Consider the following 13,918-nt stretch of genomic DNA (forward strand, 5'->3'; position numbering starts at 1 on the left):
CCAGGCTAGTCTTGAACTCCTGACCTCAGGCGATCCACCCGCCTTGGCCTCCCAAACTGCTGGGATTATAGGCATGAGCCACCCCTCCCCCAGCCCAATTTCTATATTTCTTAGTTGCTCTGCAAATTGTAAAGTCACTGAACATATTTGATTAACATTTTGGTTCTTGTTGTTCAATTGAAAAGGATGGTCTTCTCAGGTACACATTGGCAAGACATTTTCCCTGCAAGAACTAACAGCTGATAAGTTGGAAATGTATCATAAACAAAAATGTACGCTTTATGCAATGTGATCATATTCTTTTGACATAACCACACGTATGAGAGATTAAAATCCCCATAGGTAATGTTTGTTCATAAAATTTCTTTATATTAACTTAGAAGTTTTACTTATTTTAAAATATTTTTTGAAGTAGCTAAAGAGAAGACATTTATGAATGATTTTCTCTTGCGAATTTATGACATTTTTGTATCATCTGAATCTGAATATGTATTACTTTTACAAACAGAAAAATAAAAGTGTTTTGTTATAGAATAATACATAACTATCAGAGAAAAACATAAATTTTAGTATAGCACAACCTAGAAAGTTATTACTAATAGGTCACATAACTTAGGTGCTAAGTTCACCTTGACCATGAATTGCCGATTTTGGAAATATTTTTGAAGTTAGGTCACTTCTACCTATTCTTATCTATAATTAAGCATTCTTCTCAAAGTAGAAAGATCAAGTTGCTCATTATTCTTACTATGAATACAATTAGTAAGATACCTAATAGTAGCACCTTCAGTTGTTAAAAACAGTATATCTAATATTTTTTGTTATTCTTTACACCACACAGTAACACATCCATGTGGTGGTTCACAGGTTTAGAGCATAAGAAGCACTCTCGCTTACCTCTGCACATGTCACATTCCTAACGGATGTATGAAATGGGTGGGGCATCTATAGGGATGCACACTTCTCCATGGAAGACCATACGTCGATGCAGTCACAGAGCCAGGGAAGAACTAAGCATTGATTCAGAGTCAGGCTATTTGCCTTTCATTTCTGTGGGCATGACAGGAATGCTCCATCCATGTTGATGAGGAAGACGATGCCTTTTTACCAGGCATTCAATGGACTAGATGCTCTTTGTTGCTTTTTCTTCATCTGCACGTGGGGAATGAGCTGGAGGGAGTGAAGAGGAGCACAGAAGGACAGGAGTCAGCCAGAACAGCCTGTGAGCACCTGTAATTCTCTCACTCCCGTGTGGAATGGGTTCGGGAAGGATGGCAATGCAGGTATTATTCATGCTGAATCTTTTTTTTTTTTGAGACTAGGTTTCACTCTGTTGCCCAGGTTAGAGTGCGGTAGAGTGCAGTTGCACAATCATGTTTCACTGCAGCCTTGACCTCCCAGGCTCAAGCAGTCCTCTCACCTCAGCCTCCCAGGTAGCTGGGATACAGGCATGCACCACCACACCCAGCTAATTTCTGTGTATTTTTTGTAGAGACAGGGTTTCACCATATTGCCCAGGCTGGTCTCAAACTCCTGGCATTAAGTGATCTGCCCACCTCAGCCTCCCAAAGTGCTGAGATTATAGGCGTGAGCCACTGCTTCGAGCCCATGCTAAATCCTAATACCGCATTCATTTATCACATTGTCCATTACCTTTCAAATTCTATGGCAACATAGCCATGTGTTCATTCAATTGTTAAGTATTTGTTGAGCATCTCCTAAGCACCCGGGACTATGTTAGATGCTGAGTCCAAAGTTGAGAGCAGCAGACAGGCTCCCTACCTACGTGGAGTTTGGAGTCTAGCAGGAGAGAGACATTACATTAAAAAGCACAAAGACAAACACATAATTACTAATGATACAGGGAAACGAAAGAAGAGACTTTATGAGAGACACTAGCAGGAAAGAGACATAATTAGGATGAAGGAGGGGTGTGGCAGGAAGTTCTTCTCAAGAAGTATCATTTAGGCCGGGCGCAGTGGCTCACACCTATAATCCCAGCACTTTGGGAGGCCGAGGCAGGTGAATTGCCTAAGGTCAGCAGTTCGAAACCAGCCTGGCCAACATGGTGAAACCCCATCTCTACTAAAAATACAAAAATTAGCTGGGCATAGTGGTGCACTCCTGTAATCCCAGCTACTTGGGAGGCTGAGGCAGGAGAATCTCTTGAACCCGGGAGGCGGAGGTTGCAGTGAGCCAAGATGGCGCCACTGCACTCCAGCCTGGGCAATAGAGTGAGATTTCATCTAAAAATAATAATAATAATAAAAGTATTATTTAAGCTGATACCTAAATGATGAGTAGGGATTTACAAGGAAAGATTTCAGGAATGGTTTCAAGAGGAACTCCCCTATACCAAGGCCCTGAGGTAGGAAAATGCTTAGTTTGTTGGAAGAATCGAAAGAAAGCTCATGTGGGCAGAGCAGATGATGCAAAGGGGTGTGTGGCCAGAGACCAGGCAAGAGAGGCCTTGCTGCCCATCTTAAGTACTCTGTGTTTATCCTAAGATCAGTGGCAAGCCATTGCTGAGTTATAAGTAGAGAAGAGACATAATCAGACCTTTTCAAAGATGGCATTGGCAGCTTCTGTCGGGTTAGAATGGAGTGGGAGTCTGCGTGGGAAATCAGTGCAGAGGCCCCAGGGACAGATGGTGGTGACAGCACTGGGGCGGTGGCTGAGGAGGTGACAGGAAAGGGAAACATCCAGACTTGGTGCTGGATGGGATGAGGGGGATGAGAGAGAGAGACATGCCTCCAAGGTGTGGCTTGATAAAGAGCTCGTGGGTTTGTCACTCATGAAGGTGCAGAACAGGAGGGGAACAGCTTTGGTGACTGGGGAGGTGGCATCATCAGGAGCTTAGATGTAGACTTATTAGGGGCAAGCCGTCTAGGAGACATTCAAATGGAGATGTCAGGGAGGCACTTGAATTTAAGAGTGTCGTTGAAAAGAGAGCCTTACGTTGGAGCTAATTGCTTTGGGAGATGGTAATAAAATTCATGAAAACTGATGGGACCATCTTGGGAAAAAGAGTATGATGAAAAGAAAGGAAGATCCAGAACCAAGGCCAGAGAAACCTCTACTCTTAAAAATAGATAAAGGGTGCTGGCACCATGGCTCATACCTGTAATCCCAGCACTTTGGGAGGCCAAGGTGGGAGGATCGCTTGAGCAACATGGTGAAACTTCATCTCTACTAAAAATACAAAACTTAGCCAGGCATGATGGCACACACATGTAGCCCCAGCTACTCGAGAGGCTGATGTGGGAGGATCACCTGAGCTAGCGGAGGTCGAGGCTGCAGTGAGCTGTGATCGCGCCACTGCACTTCAGCCTGGGCACAATGTGAGACCCTATCTTAAAAAAAAAAAAAAGGCAAAGGAGAAGGAAGCAGTTAAAGAGCTGGAGCAGGACCTACCGGAGAGGTAGGAGAAGAACCAGGAGAGTGTGGTGTCTAACAAGTCAAGAGAAGAGGAAGTTCCCTAAGGAGGAAGTGGCCAGCAGTGCCCAAGGCAGCTGGGAACACAACCCATGATTAAAGCATGCAAAGCGCTCAACAGCAGTTCAAGGAGGAGAGCACTGCACATGAGAAAGGAAAAGATACCTTTGTAGGAATTTCAACTGTGAGTAGCTGGTTTATTTTCAAGGGCAGGTTTTACCCACATTCTGTAGCAGCCAGATAAGTAGGAACTGTCAGCACCATTTTAATTTTCCTAATATTTATTTATTTATTCTTTATTTTGAGACAGAGTCTCGCTCTGTTGCCCAGGTTGGAGGGCAGTGGAATGATCTTGGCTCACTGCAACCTCTGCCCCCCAGATTCAAGCAATTCCCCTCCCTCGGCCTCCCGGGGAGCTGGGATTACAGGTATGTGCCACCAAGCCTGGCTAATTTTGTATTTTTAGTAAGGACGGGGTTTCTCCGTATTGGTCAGGCTGGTCTTGAACTCCTGACTTCAGGTTATCCACCCGCTGTGGCCTCCCAAAATGCTGGGATTACAGGCATGAGCCACTGTGCTCGGCCGCCCAGCTGATTTTTTTTTTTTTTTTTTTTTTTTGTATTTCAGTAGAGATGGGGTTTCACCATGTTGGTCACCAACTCCTGACCTCAGGCAATCCACCTGCTTTGGCCTCCCAAAGTGCTGAGATTACAGGCATGAGCCCCCACACCCAGCCTATTTTCCTAATATTTAATTAGGAAAATTTTCAGACATAAAAGTTGAATGCATTACACAATAAGCACCCAGGTGTCTATCACCTGGATTCCACAAGCAACGTTTTATTATACCTGCTTCATCACGTTTCTATCCATCTAACCATCCCTCTAACCGTCCATCAATCCATCTTAATTTTTGGATGCATTTCAAAGTAAGTTTTAGACATAAGAAGATTTCACAATGAAACATTTCAGCATCTGTGTAATTAACTAGAGCTCAGTATCTGTTTATGGTTCTTTTTCTTTTTCTTTTAGGAGATGTGGTCTCACTGTGTTGCCCAGGTTGGACTTGAACTACTCCCCAAGCAATCCTCCTGTCTCAGGCTCAGTAGCCAGAACTACAGGCACTGCCACTGCCCCCAGCTGATGGTTCTTTTTCCTTTAGGGTAAAAGTTAAAAAGAGCAAACTGCACAAATCTTAACTGTGCAATTTGATTCTTTCTTTCTTTCTTTCCTTCCTTCTTTCTTTCTTTCTTTCTTTCTTTCTTTCTTTCTTTCTTTCTTTCTTTCTTTCTTTCTTTCTTTCTTTCTTTCTTTCTTTCCTTCCTTCCTTCCTTCCTTCCTTCCTTCCTTCTTTTCTTTCTTTCCTTCCTTCCTTCCTTCCTTCCTTCCTTCCTTCCTTCCTTCCTTTCTTTCTCTTTCTTTCTCGTCTCTCTCTGTCACTAGACTCGAGTGCAGTGGCGCGATCTCAGCTCACTGCAACCTCTGCCTCCCGGGTTCAAGCAATTCTTCTGCCTCAGCCTCCTGAGTAGCCAGGACTACAGGTGTGCACCACCACGCCCGGCTAATTTTTGTATTTTTAGTAGAGACGGGGTTTCACCATATTGGCCAGGATGGTCTCGATCTCTTGACTTTGTGATCTGCCTGCCTCGGCCTCCCCAAGTGCTAGAATTACAGGTGTGATCCACCATGCCCAGCCCTTTCTTTCTTTCTACAGACAGGGTCTCACCCTGTCACCCAGGCACAGTAGTGCCTCATGGTTCACTGCAGCCTCGACCTCCTAGGCTCAAGTGATCCTCCCATCTCAGCATCCCAAGTAGCTGGGACTACCGGCACACGCCACCACGCCCAGCTAATTTTTTTATTTTTTTGTAGAAACAGATTATCCCTATGTTGCCCAAGCTGGTTGCAAACTCCTGGGCTGAAGTGATCCTCCCACCTCTGCCTGCTAAAGCTGGGATTTCAGGTGTGAGCCACTGCACCCTGCCTGATACTTTTTGACAAATGCATGTCTTGCACGTGTCCTATTAAGTTATAGATCATTACATCGCCCCAGAGTTTGTCACTGCTGCTTTATCATTCAGAAAGTGCAGAGAATGGAAGGAAAGAGCTCTGGTCCTGGGCTCATGGTAAGAACACAGCCAGTGTTCATTCCCTACGCCCTTCTGCAAGGGGATTCTCCCACCACGCACAGAGATTCACCCACATTTTCACCAAGATAGAAATAGACATTGAACTCCTCCTAAAAGTGCTTTTGTAAACGTTCCACAATAAACCCTTTGTAGAGGACAATGGTATACAGTGAACCAAGCCCAGCCTGGGAAATCATAATTCCTCACTCCGAATCCTGCTTTGGGCGTGCTGAGCAAGCTTCTGTTGCAGTTCTCTTACTTGTAAAACAGGAACAATAACCATCGACATCAGAGAGGTGTAACAATGACACTGGCATTTTCATATATTCATGAAAATAGCCCCAGAGAAAAAGGTGAAAAGATTTCAATACCAGGTTAGGAACATTTTTACCAACCTGCCACATTGTCACAGTTTACCCCCTTTGGTGCCCTAACCTGGCCACACTACTGAGGAGAGGCCTGTTGGGCACCAGTTTGAAACAGGGACGTTCTGTGCGGAGTGCTGGGTCTGCTCAGGTTTGGCACCGGAATCAGGACTGTGGTTGCTTGTGATGTCTTCTCAGGTCCAATATCGATCGCTAACAACCCCTGAAAGAGGAGGTGGGCTTTGTTTATTTGTTCATTTTCTTGCTTTTGTTTGTTTTGTTTTCCTTTGTTTTGTAACTCAGGGCTTTAAGAAGATAGTATTAGAAACTTATCAGTTGGAATGAAGAGAGGGTTTCCAAATTACTTGCCCTAAATCTGGATTTAAGGAAATCGGAGACATAAATTGAGATAAGAGTACCTTTCTTTTTTGGGGGAGGGGATGAAGTCTGGCTCTGTCCCCCAGCCTGGAGTGCGATGGTGTGATCTCGGCTCACTGCAACCTCCGCCTCCTGGGTTCAAGGTATTCTCCAGCCTCAGCCTCCCGAGTAGCTGGCATAACAGGCGCCTGACACCACACCCGGCTAATTTTTGTATTTTTAGTAGAGACGAGTTTTCACCATGTTGACTAGGCTGGACTCGAACTCCTGACCTCAGGTGATCCACCTGCCTTGGCCTCCCAAAGTGCTGGGATTACAGGCATGAGCCACTGTGCCCGGCCAGTAAAAGTACCTTTTAAGTTTTAATTAAAATGTGCTTAAGCCTTCTTCCCAAGCTCTGTAAGAAGTCTAATGATTTCCCTGGGTTTATGTTAATTCCTGAGGTTTTGCAGACACATGTTCACTTCCAGTTCCACAATCCTGCCCTTGCTGAATGCACGCCTGTCTTGGTGTCTACTTCTGCTGTTGTCATCTTTTTCTGCTCTGGGACAATCTCGTCCTGGAACGCAACCTCTTTTCTTTGATTTCTTCCAAACCACTTTCCCAAGGCAAAGCCTTGTATAATCCCGTCTCTATATCTTTAATTTCTCTCCCCTCGCCTCTCTTTTTTTTTTAATTAAATTTTTTAATTTTTAATTTTAATTTTTTTTTGAGACCAGTTTCCGAATTTTGCTCTTTCACCCAGGCTGAAGTGCAGTGGTGCGAGCTAGGCTCATGCAACCTCTGCTTCCTGGGTTCAAGCGATTCTCCTGCCTCAGTCTCCCGAGCAGCTGGGATTACAGGCATGTGCCACCAAACCCAGCTCATTTTTAAAATATTTTTAGTAGAGACAGGGTTTCACCATGTTGGCCAGGCTGGTTTCAAACTCCTGACCTCAAGTGATCTGCCTGCCTTGGTCTCCCAAAGTGCTGAGATAACAGGCATGAGCCACCGCACCCGGCTCCCTTTCTTCTCTTCACTGTTCTACTCCTACTCACAAATTATTGTTGATGTTTAGATGTGGAGTGGTTTAGCTATAACTTTACTACCTTACATTCTTTCATCCAATGGCCCCAGGGTCTTACTTTCCACCCACAAGTGGCTAATCAAGGCATTTTTCCAGACAAAGATAGTTCTCTAAGAGGAACTTTGGTATAAATTCTTTAAAATATATATATAGGCCGGGCGCGGTGGCTCACGCCTGTAATCCCAGCACTTTGGGAGGCCAAGGCGGGCGGATCACAAGGTCAGGAGATCAAGACCATCCTGGCTAACACGGTGAAACCCCGTCTCTACTAAAAATACAAAAAATTAGCCGGGCGTGGTGGTGCGTGCCTGTAGTCCTAGCTACTCGGAGGCTGAGGCAGGAGAATGGCATGAACCCAGGAGGCAGAGCTTGCAGTGAGCCGAGATGGTGCCACTGCACTCCAGCCTGGGCGACAAAGCGAGACTCCGTCTCAAAAATAAATAAATAAATAAATAAATAAAATAAAATAAAATAAAATATATACATGTATGCACATATACACATATATACACACAAACACATACATATATACACATATATATGCATATACATCATATATCATGCATCATAGATATGTATATAATATATAAAGTATACAGATAATTACACGAATACATATTTATTTATTTATTTTATTCATTTATTTTTGAGACAGGGTCTCAACTCTCACCCAGGCTGGAGTGCAGTGATGCAATCTTGGCTCACTGCAACCACCACCTCCTGGGTTCAAGCAGTCCTCCTGCCTCAGCCTTCCGAGTAGCTGGGACCACAGGCACGTGTCACTATGACCGGCTAATTTGTATTTTTGGTAGAGACATGTTGCCCACGCTGGTACATAAATACATATGTATTTAAATCTATGATACATATTATATGTATACACACACACATATATATACTCCACTGCATAGATTCAGTCATCTACACATCTAAACCACCTTCACTGTGGAATTAGTGAACTCTTTAGCTCCTGCGTTAGTCTGTTTCTTAGTCTCATTTTTATTTCTCATTAAACTGATTATAATATATAAATATATTTGTTATATTGATCTCATCTTTATTTCTTATTCTCACTCATCATTTTATTTCTGCATTGCCACACACCTTCCTTTCTGATTAAAATTAATCCCATCCAGTTTGCACTGTTGAGTTTACAAAATGGGAGACTGGAAATATCTGTTCAGTCACTCATTGATTCAATCATACATTCATTCAACATACAGTAATTGGGCACCTACAATAGAACACCATATTGGGTCCTACAGAAGAGATGGATAAAAGGGAGGGGGTCCATGCCTTTGGAAACTTAAAATCCAGCTGGATGTGCAGCACTCAACACACACGAAACAAAGCATCCTCAAATGCACAATTCTCATCAGAGGAACAGCAAATTGAGCAGAAAGCTAAAGCTTTGCCGTGCACACCAGTGCTGCTATATCAGCAGAATGAGCAGGAGAGGGAAAAAGCCACTGTGGTTAAAAGAAACTGCTGGCCTATGGATTTTTTTAAATTACAATTTGCATGCTCTTCTAACAGTGTTAGTTCTGCTTAGGTGGCAGAGTAGCTTTCCTGAAAGTATGAGCTCAGCCTTGTCTTATGCCTGTTTAAAGAAAGAGGTCAGGTAAAGTGATTGTAGTAACAGCACCAAGCTGGTTGAAAACCACAGTATCTCTCAGATGGCACCAAAAAAAACTCACACGATGGAAAATGTTTGCCTGCTAAAAACCTCTTGAAGTTGTTTCAGAAACACATATGAGCAGTATTTGCTCTTCTCCTTGGGAGTGTGCTCGAGGAAAACAGCTTTCCAGACTTAACATGTTAAGGTAGTAGAACAGTCTAGTAGCCTGAGTTAATTTTGGATTGAGAAGCAAGTGGGCCTTGGGTATTCAGGTAGCAAGTGGTTAAGGAGAATTTGGAGCTGGTCAGTGCCTGGCTAAATTGCATGTGCCTTGAAAAGAAGTCCTTCCGATCCACCTGTGTCTACACAAATTCATGAGTGACTGGTGCTATGAATTCAGTCCCACTACAGCACCAGCTGTGCTTTTCGGTAGTTGTTTCCTTTTCTTGACCATTGGTTTTAGGTTGTGTCAAAAGGGGAAGACACAGAACTGACACAAGGCAAAATTATAAGACATGTGTCTTATTATTTAGCTTCTCTATATCGCTATATTTGAGGTGAAGGACTTAATCCTTATATAGCTCTTCCAAATCTCTTCATACAGTACCACAATTTATAACTGCACTCTATACTGAATAATCATTTAAAGCATTTTAAACTACCTTGGAAATGAAATGAGTGATGACTGAATATATTTGCAAAAACCCATACTGTATATATTGTAGGATGTCTACATAAAAACTAAATAACCCCATCAGTGTTCATTTGACATCTAAGTAGACCCAGGGGCAGAAAATAAAAGGACTCTCATCTTAAAGGTTGATAAATATAGTCTATGTGTGGTATTGCTACTTTAATTCACGAATCAAATATATTTTAAGGTACACATGGAAGAGTTTAACTATGAAGTTCATGAAGAATGGCAACTATTAACATCCTGAAAGATGGTATTCATGTGCAGGAGAAAGATAATCGTCTGTTTCTCAGTGATGACAACGTACAATAAATAACTGTCTTCCATAGAACCTCCAAATTAGAGTCATTCAGGTATTTCCCGTTTCACATTCTAGCAAAGTAAGTTATATCATGCTTTTCTAAGAATTGGTTGTTTTTCGTTGCATACTTCTATGACAAAATTAAAAATAATTTATTTGTAAGATGATGTACTAATGGTCTTAATTTGAAAACATTTAGTGAGATGTACCTGGCATACTAGATGTGATACTAAAAGACTTGGGCCGGGCGCAGTGGCTCACGCCTGTAATCCCAGCATTTTGGGAGGCCAAGGCTGGCGGATCACCTGAGGTAGGGAGTTCAAGACCAGCCTGACCAACATGCAGAAACCCCGTCTCTAGTGAAAATACAAAAATTAGCCGGGCGTGGTGGTGCATGCCTGTAGTCCCAGCTACTAAGGAAGCTGAAGCAGAAGAATTGCTTGAACCTGGGAGGCGGAGGTTGCGGTGAGCCAAAATCATGCCATTGCACTCCAGCCTGGGCAACAAGAGCGAGACCCCCGCCAAAAAAAAAAAAAAAAAAAAAAACTTGTGGCCAGGAGAGGTGGCTCACGCCTGTAATCCCAGGTGGCTCTGGCTCTGGCTCTGGCTTTGTTGCCCAGGCTGGAGTGCAGTGGCACGATCTCAGCTCACCACAACCTCCGCTTCCCAGGTTCAAGTGATTCTCCTGCCTCAGCCTCCAGAGTAGCTGGGATTACAGGCACGTGCCACCACGCCCGGCTAATTTTTTTGTATTTTTAGTTAGAGACAGGGTTTCACCGTGTTAGCCAGGATGGTCTCGATCTCCTGACCTTGTGATCGGCCCGCCTCGGCTTCCCAAAGTGCTGGGATTACAGGCATGAGCTACCATGCCTGGCCTCTGGTGACTTTTAATATATTTCTCTCTCTCTCTCTCTCTCTATATATATATGTGTGTGTGTGTGTGTGTGTATATATATATATATATATATATATACCTTTTTTTTTTTTTTCTGAGACAGAGTCTTGCTCTGTTGCCCACGCTGAAGTGCAGTGATGTGATCTCAGCTCACTGCAACCTCCACCTCCTGGGTTTAAGTGATTCTCCTACCTCAGCCTCCTGAGTAGCTGGAACTAGAGGCATGCACAACCACGCCCTGTTAATTTTTGCATTTTTAGTAGAGACGGGGTTTTGCAGTGTTGGCCAGGTTGGTCTCAAACTCCTGAGCTCAAACAATCCATCTGCCTCAGCCTCCCAAAGTGCTGGGGTTACAGGTTTGTGCCACCACGCCCAGCCAATTATTATTTGAATTTTAACAATGATTGTTATTTATTTCATCAGATCCATTAAAGATATTTCCATTGTAAAAATAACTGCATTAAAAAAATTGGCTTCCTGTACTTAAATAAAAAATATTAGATCCATGATGGACACTATTGACTGTTAAGTTACAGATAGAACTGTAGAAAATATATGAAATGAGCACTTTGTATTATTATAAGGTTATCTTCATGACCTCGAATGAAGCAAAATGTCTTCTTTTAAGGCAGGGTATCACTCTGTCACCGAGGCTAGATTGCAGAGGCACAGTCACAGCTTACTGCAGCCTCTACCTCACGGGTCCATGCAATCCTTCCCCTTTCTGGAGTAGCTGGGACTAGAGGTGTGGTGAGCTACCAGGCCTGGGTATTGTATTATTATTTTTTTTTTCTGTAGAAATAGGGTCTCCCTATGTTGCCCAGGGTGGTCTTGAATTCCTGGACTCAAGCGACCTCCCCACCTCTGCCTCTCAAAGTGCTGGGATTACAGATGTGAGCCACCGCACCCAGGCAACTGCAACTTTTATTTTAGATTTAGATGTGCAGGTTCATTACATGGGTGTGTTGCATGATGGTATGAATCACTGCATTACCTGGGTAGCGAGCATAGTACCAATAGGTAGTTTTTCAGCCCTTGACCCTCTTCTCTCTCTCCCCTCTCAAGTAGTCCCCAGTGTCTATTGTTCCTTCCCATCTTCATGTTCACGTGTACCCAATGTTTAGCTCCTATTTGTGAGAACATGTGATAGCTGGTTTTCTGTTCCTGCATGAATTCACTTAGGATAATGACCAGCTGTATCCATGTTGCTTCAAATAACAAGATTTCATTCTTTTCTATGGCTGCAGGGTATTCCATGGTATATATGTACCGTATTTTCTTTAACTAATACACTGTTGATAGGTACCTCGGTTGATTCCATGTCTTTGTTATTGTGACTAGTTGAACAAATTTTATTCACACAGAAAAGACATGAATCATGAAGGAAAAGTTCTTTTCTGAGATGGGGTCTCACAATGTGTCAGCTCACTGCAATCTCTGCCATCTGGGCTCAAGTGATCCTCTTGCCTCAGCCTCCCAAGCAGATGGAACTGCAGACATGCACCACCATGCCTGGCTTTTTTTTTTTTTGGTAGAGACAGGGTTTTACCATGGTGCTCGGAGTGGTCTCAAACTCCTGAGCTGAAGTGATCTGCCCGCCTTTGCCTCCCAAAGTGTTGGGATTACAGGCCTGATTCACCACACCTGGCCCATAAAGGGAAAGATTTATAAATTTGCTTGTATTTTATAGATGACACTAAAATTAAAAGCTTAATTTAAAATTGAAGTTACAAAACAAGCCACAGAACCAAGGAAAGGTATAACACGTATAACAAAGTATTAGTTACAAGGAAAAAATTAATAAGCAAAAAAAATTTTGTTTAATGAGCAAAAATATGAACAGGAAGCAGAAAGGGAAAACAAAATCACCAAAATCACAAGTGTGCTCAGCCTCACTATAATCAGAGAAAAAAATTAAAATGAGATACCATGGTATATACATCTGATTATCTCCAATATTTATCCAGACATATGAGATGTTGAAAAGGATGTAGAAAATAGGAACTTACTATATTCTAGTAGTGGGAGTGAAAGCTAGTACAGCCATTTTGATATTGAATTACTGATATCTAACAAAAATGTATGTTCTGACCCAGAAAATCTTTTTCTATAGAAACTTGCAAATATTTGTACAGAAGACATCTACAGAAAGTTGGAAACAATCTAGAAGTCTATCAATAGGGAAATGAAAAATAAAGTGAATATTCCCAAGAACATTAAAACAGCAGTTGATGCTGGATGTGGTGGTGTGCACCTGTAGCCCCAGCTATTTGGGAGGCTAAGGTGGGAGGATCCCTTGAACCCAGGAGTTCAAGGCAGCAGTGAGCTATGATTGTGCCGCTGTACTCCAGCCTGGGCAACAGAGCAAGAAAAAGCAAACAAAAAATCCCCAGCAGTTTAAAACATGAACCAGGGCTCTAGGTACTGATGTTATTAACATAGATTACCAAAAAATCATTGAGAAGAAAAAAGAAGCAGGTTGCAAAAATATTTCTATAGTGTGATAAAATTGTTTTAATTGTAAAAACACCATATATATTGATAATGGATACATAGAAAATAATAAAGAGAATCATGTACTAAAGGCAACTATTAGTTATTGTCTCTGGGGAGAGAAGTGGAAGAAAGTAATTTAAAAAGGTAGGAAAATGGACCTGATCTGAATGTTATGTCACTTTTATTTAAAAAAATAAAAGCAGCCAGGGATGGTTACTAATGCCTATAATCCCAGCACTTTGGGAGGCTGAGGCAGGTGGATCACCTCAGGTCAGGAATTTGAGACCAGCCTGGCCAAGATGATGAAACCCCATCTCTACTAAAAATACAAAAACTAGCTGGGAGTGGCGGTGCGTGCCTGCAGTCCCAGCTACTAGGGAAGCCGAGGCAGGAGGATCGCTTGAACCTCTGAGGTAGAGGTTGCAGTGAGCTGAGATTGCACCACTGCGTTCCAGCCTGGGCAACAGAGTGAGATTCTGTCTCAAAAATAAATAAATAAATAAATAAATAAATAAATAAATAAATAAATAAATAAATAAATA

At 42.6% G+C, this 13,918-nt stretch overlaps 1 long non-coding RNA gene across 1 annotated transcript in view; it reads right to left on the reverse strand.

The window, feature by feature from the left end:
• Positions 1-699: 699 nt before the first annotated feature.
• Positions 700-13,918, reverse strand: part of LOC111553508 — a 14,246-nt gene continuing 1,027 nt past the window's right edge. The window contains exons 2-3 of the long non-coding RNA XR_002734973.3: positions 5,959-6,151; positions 700-1,170 (exon numbers count right to left, since the gene is read on the reverse strand). This is a non-coding gene — a long non-coding RNA (uncharacterized LOC111553508). The remainder of the gene's footprint in view (positions 1,171-5,958; positions 6,152-13,918) is intronic.

Source organism: Piliocolobus tephrosceles, chromosome 18, assembly GCF_002776525.5.
Source record: "Piliocolobus tephrosceles isolate RC106 chromosome 18, ASM277652v3, whole genome shotgun sequence".
NCBI classification, from domain to species: Eukaryota; Metazoa; Chordata; class Mammalia; order Primates; family Cercopithecidae; genus Piliocolobus; species Piliocolobus tephrosceles.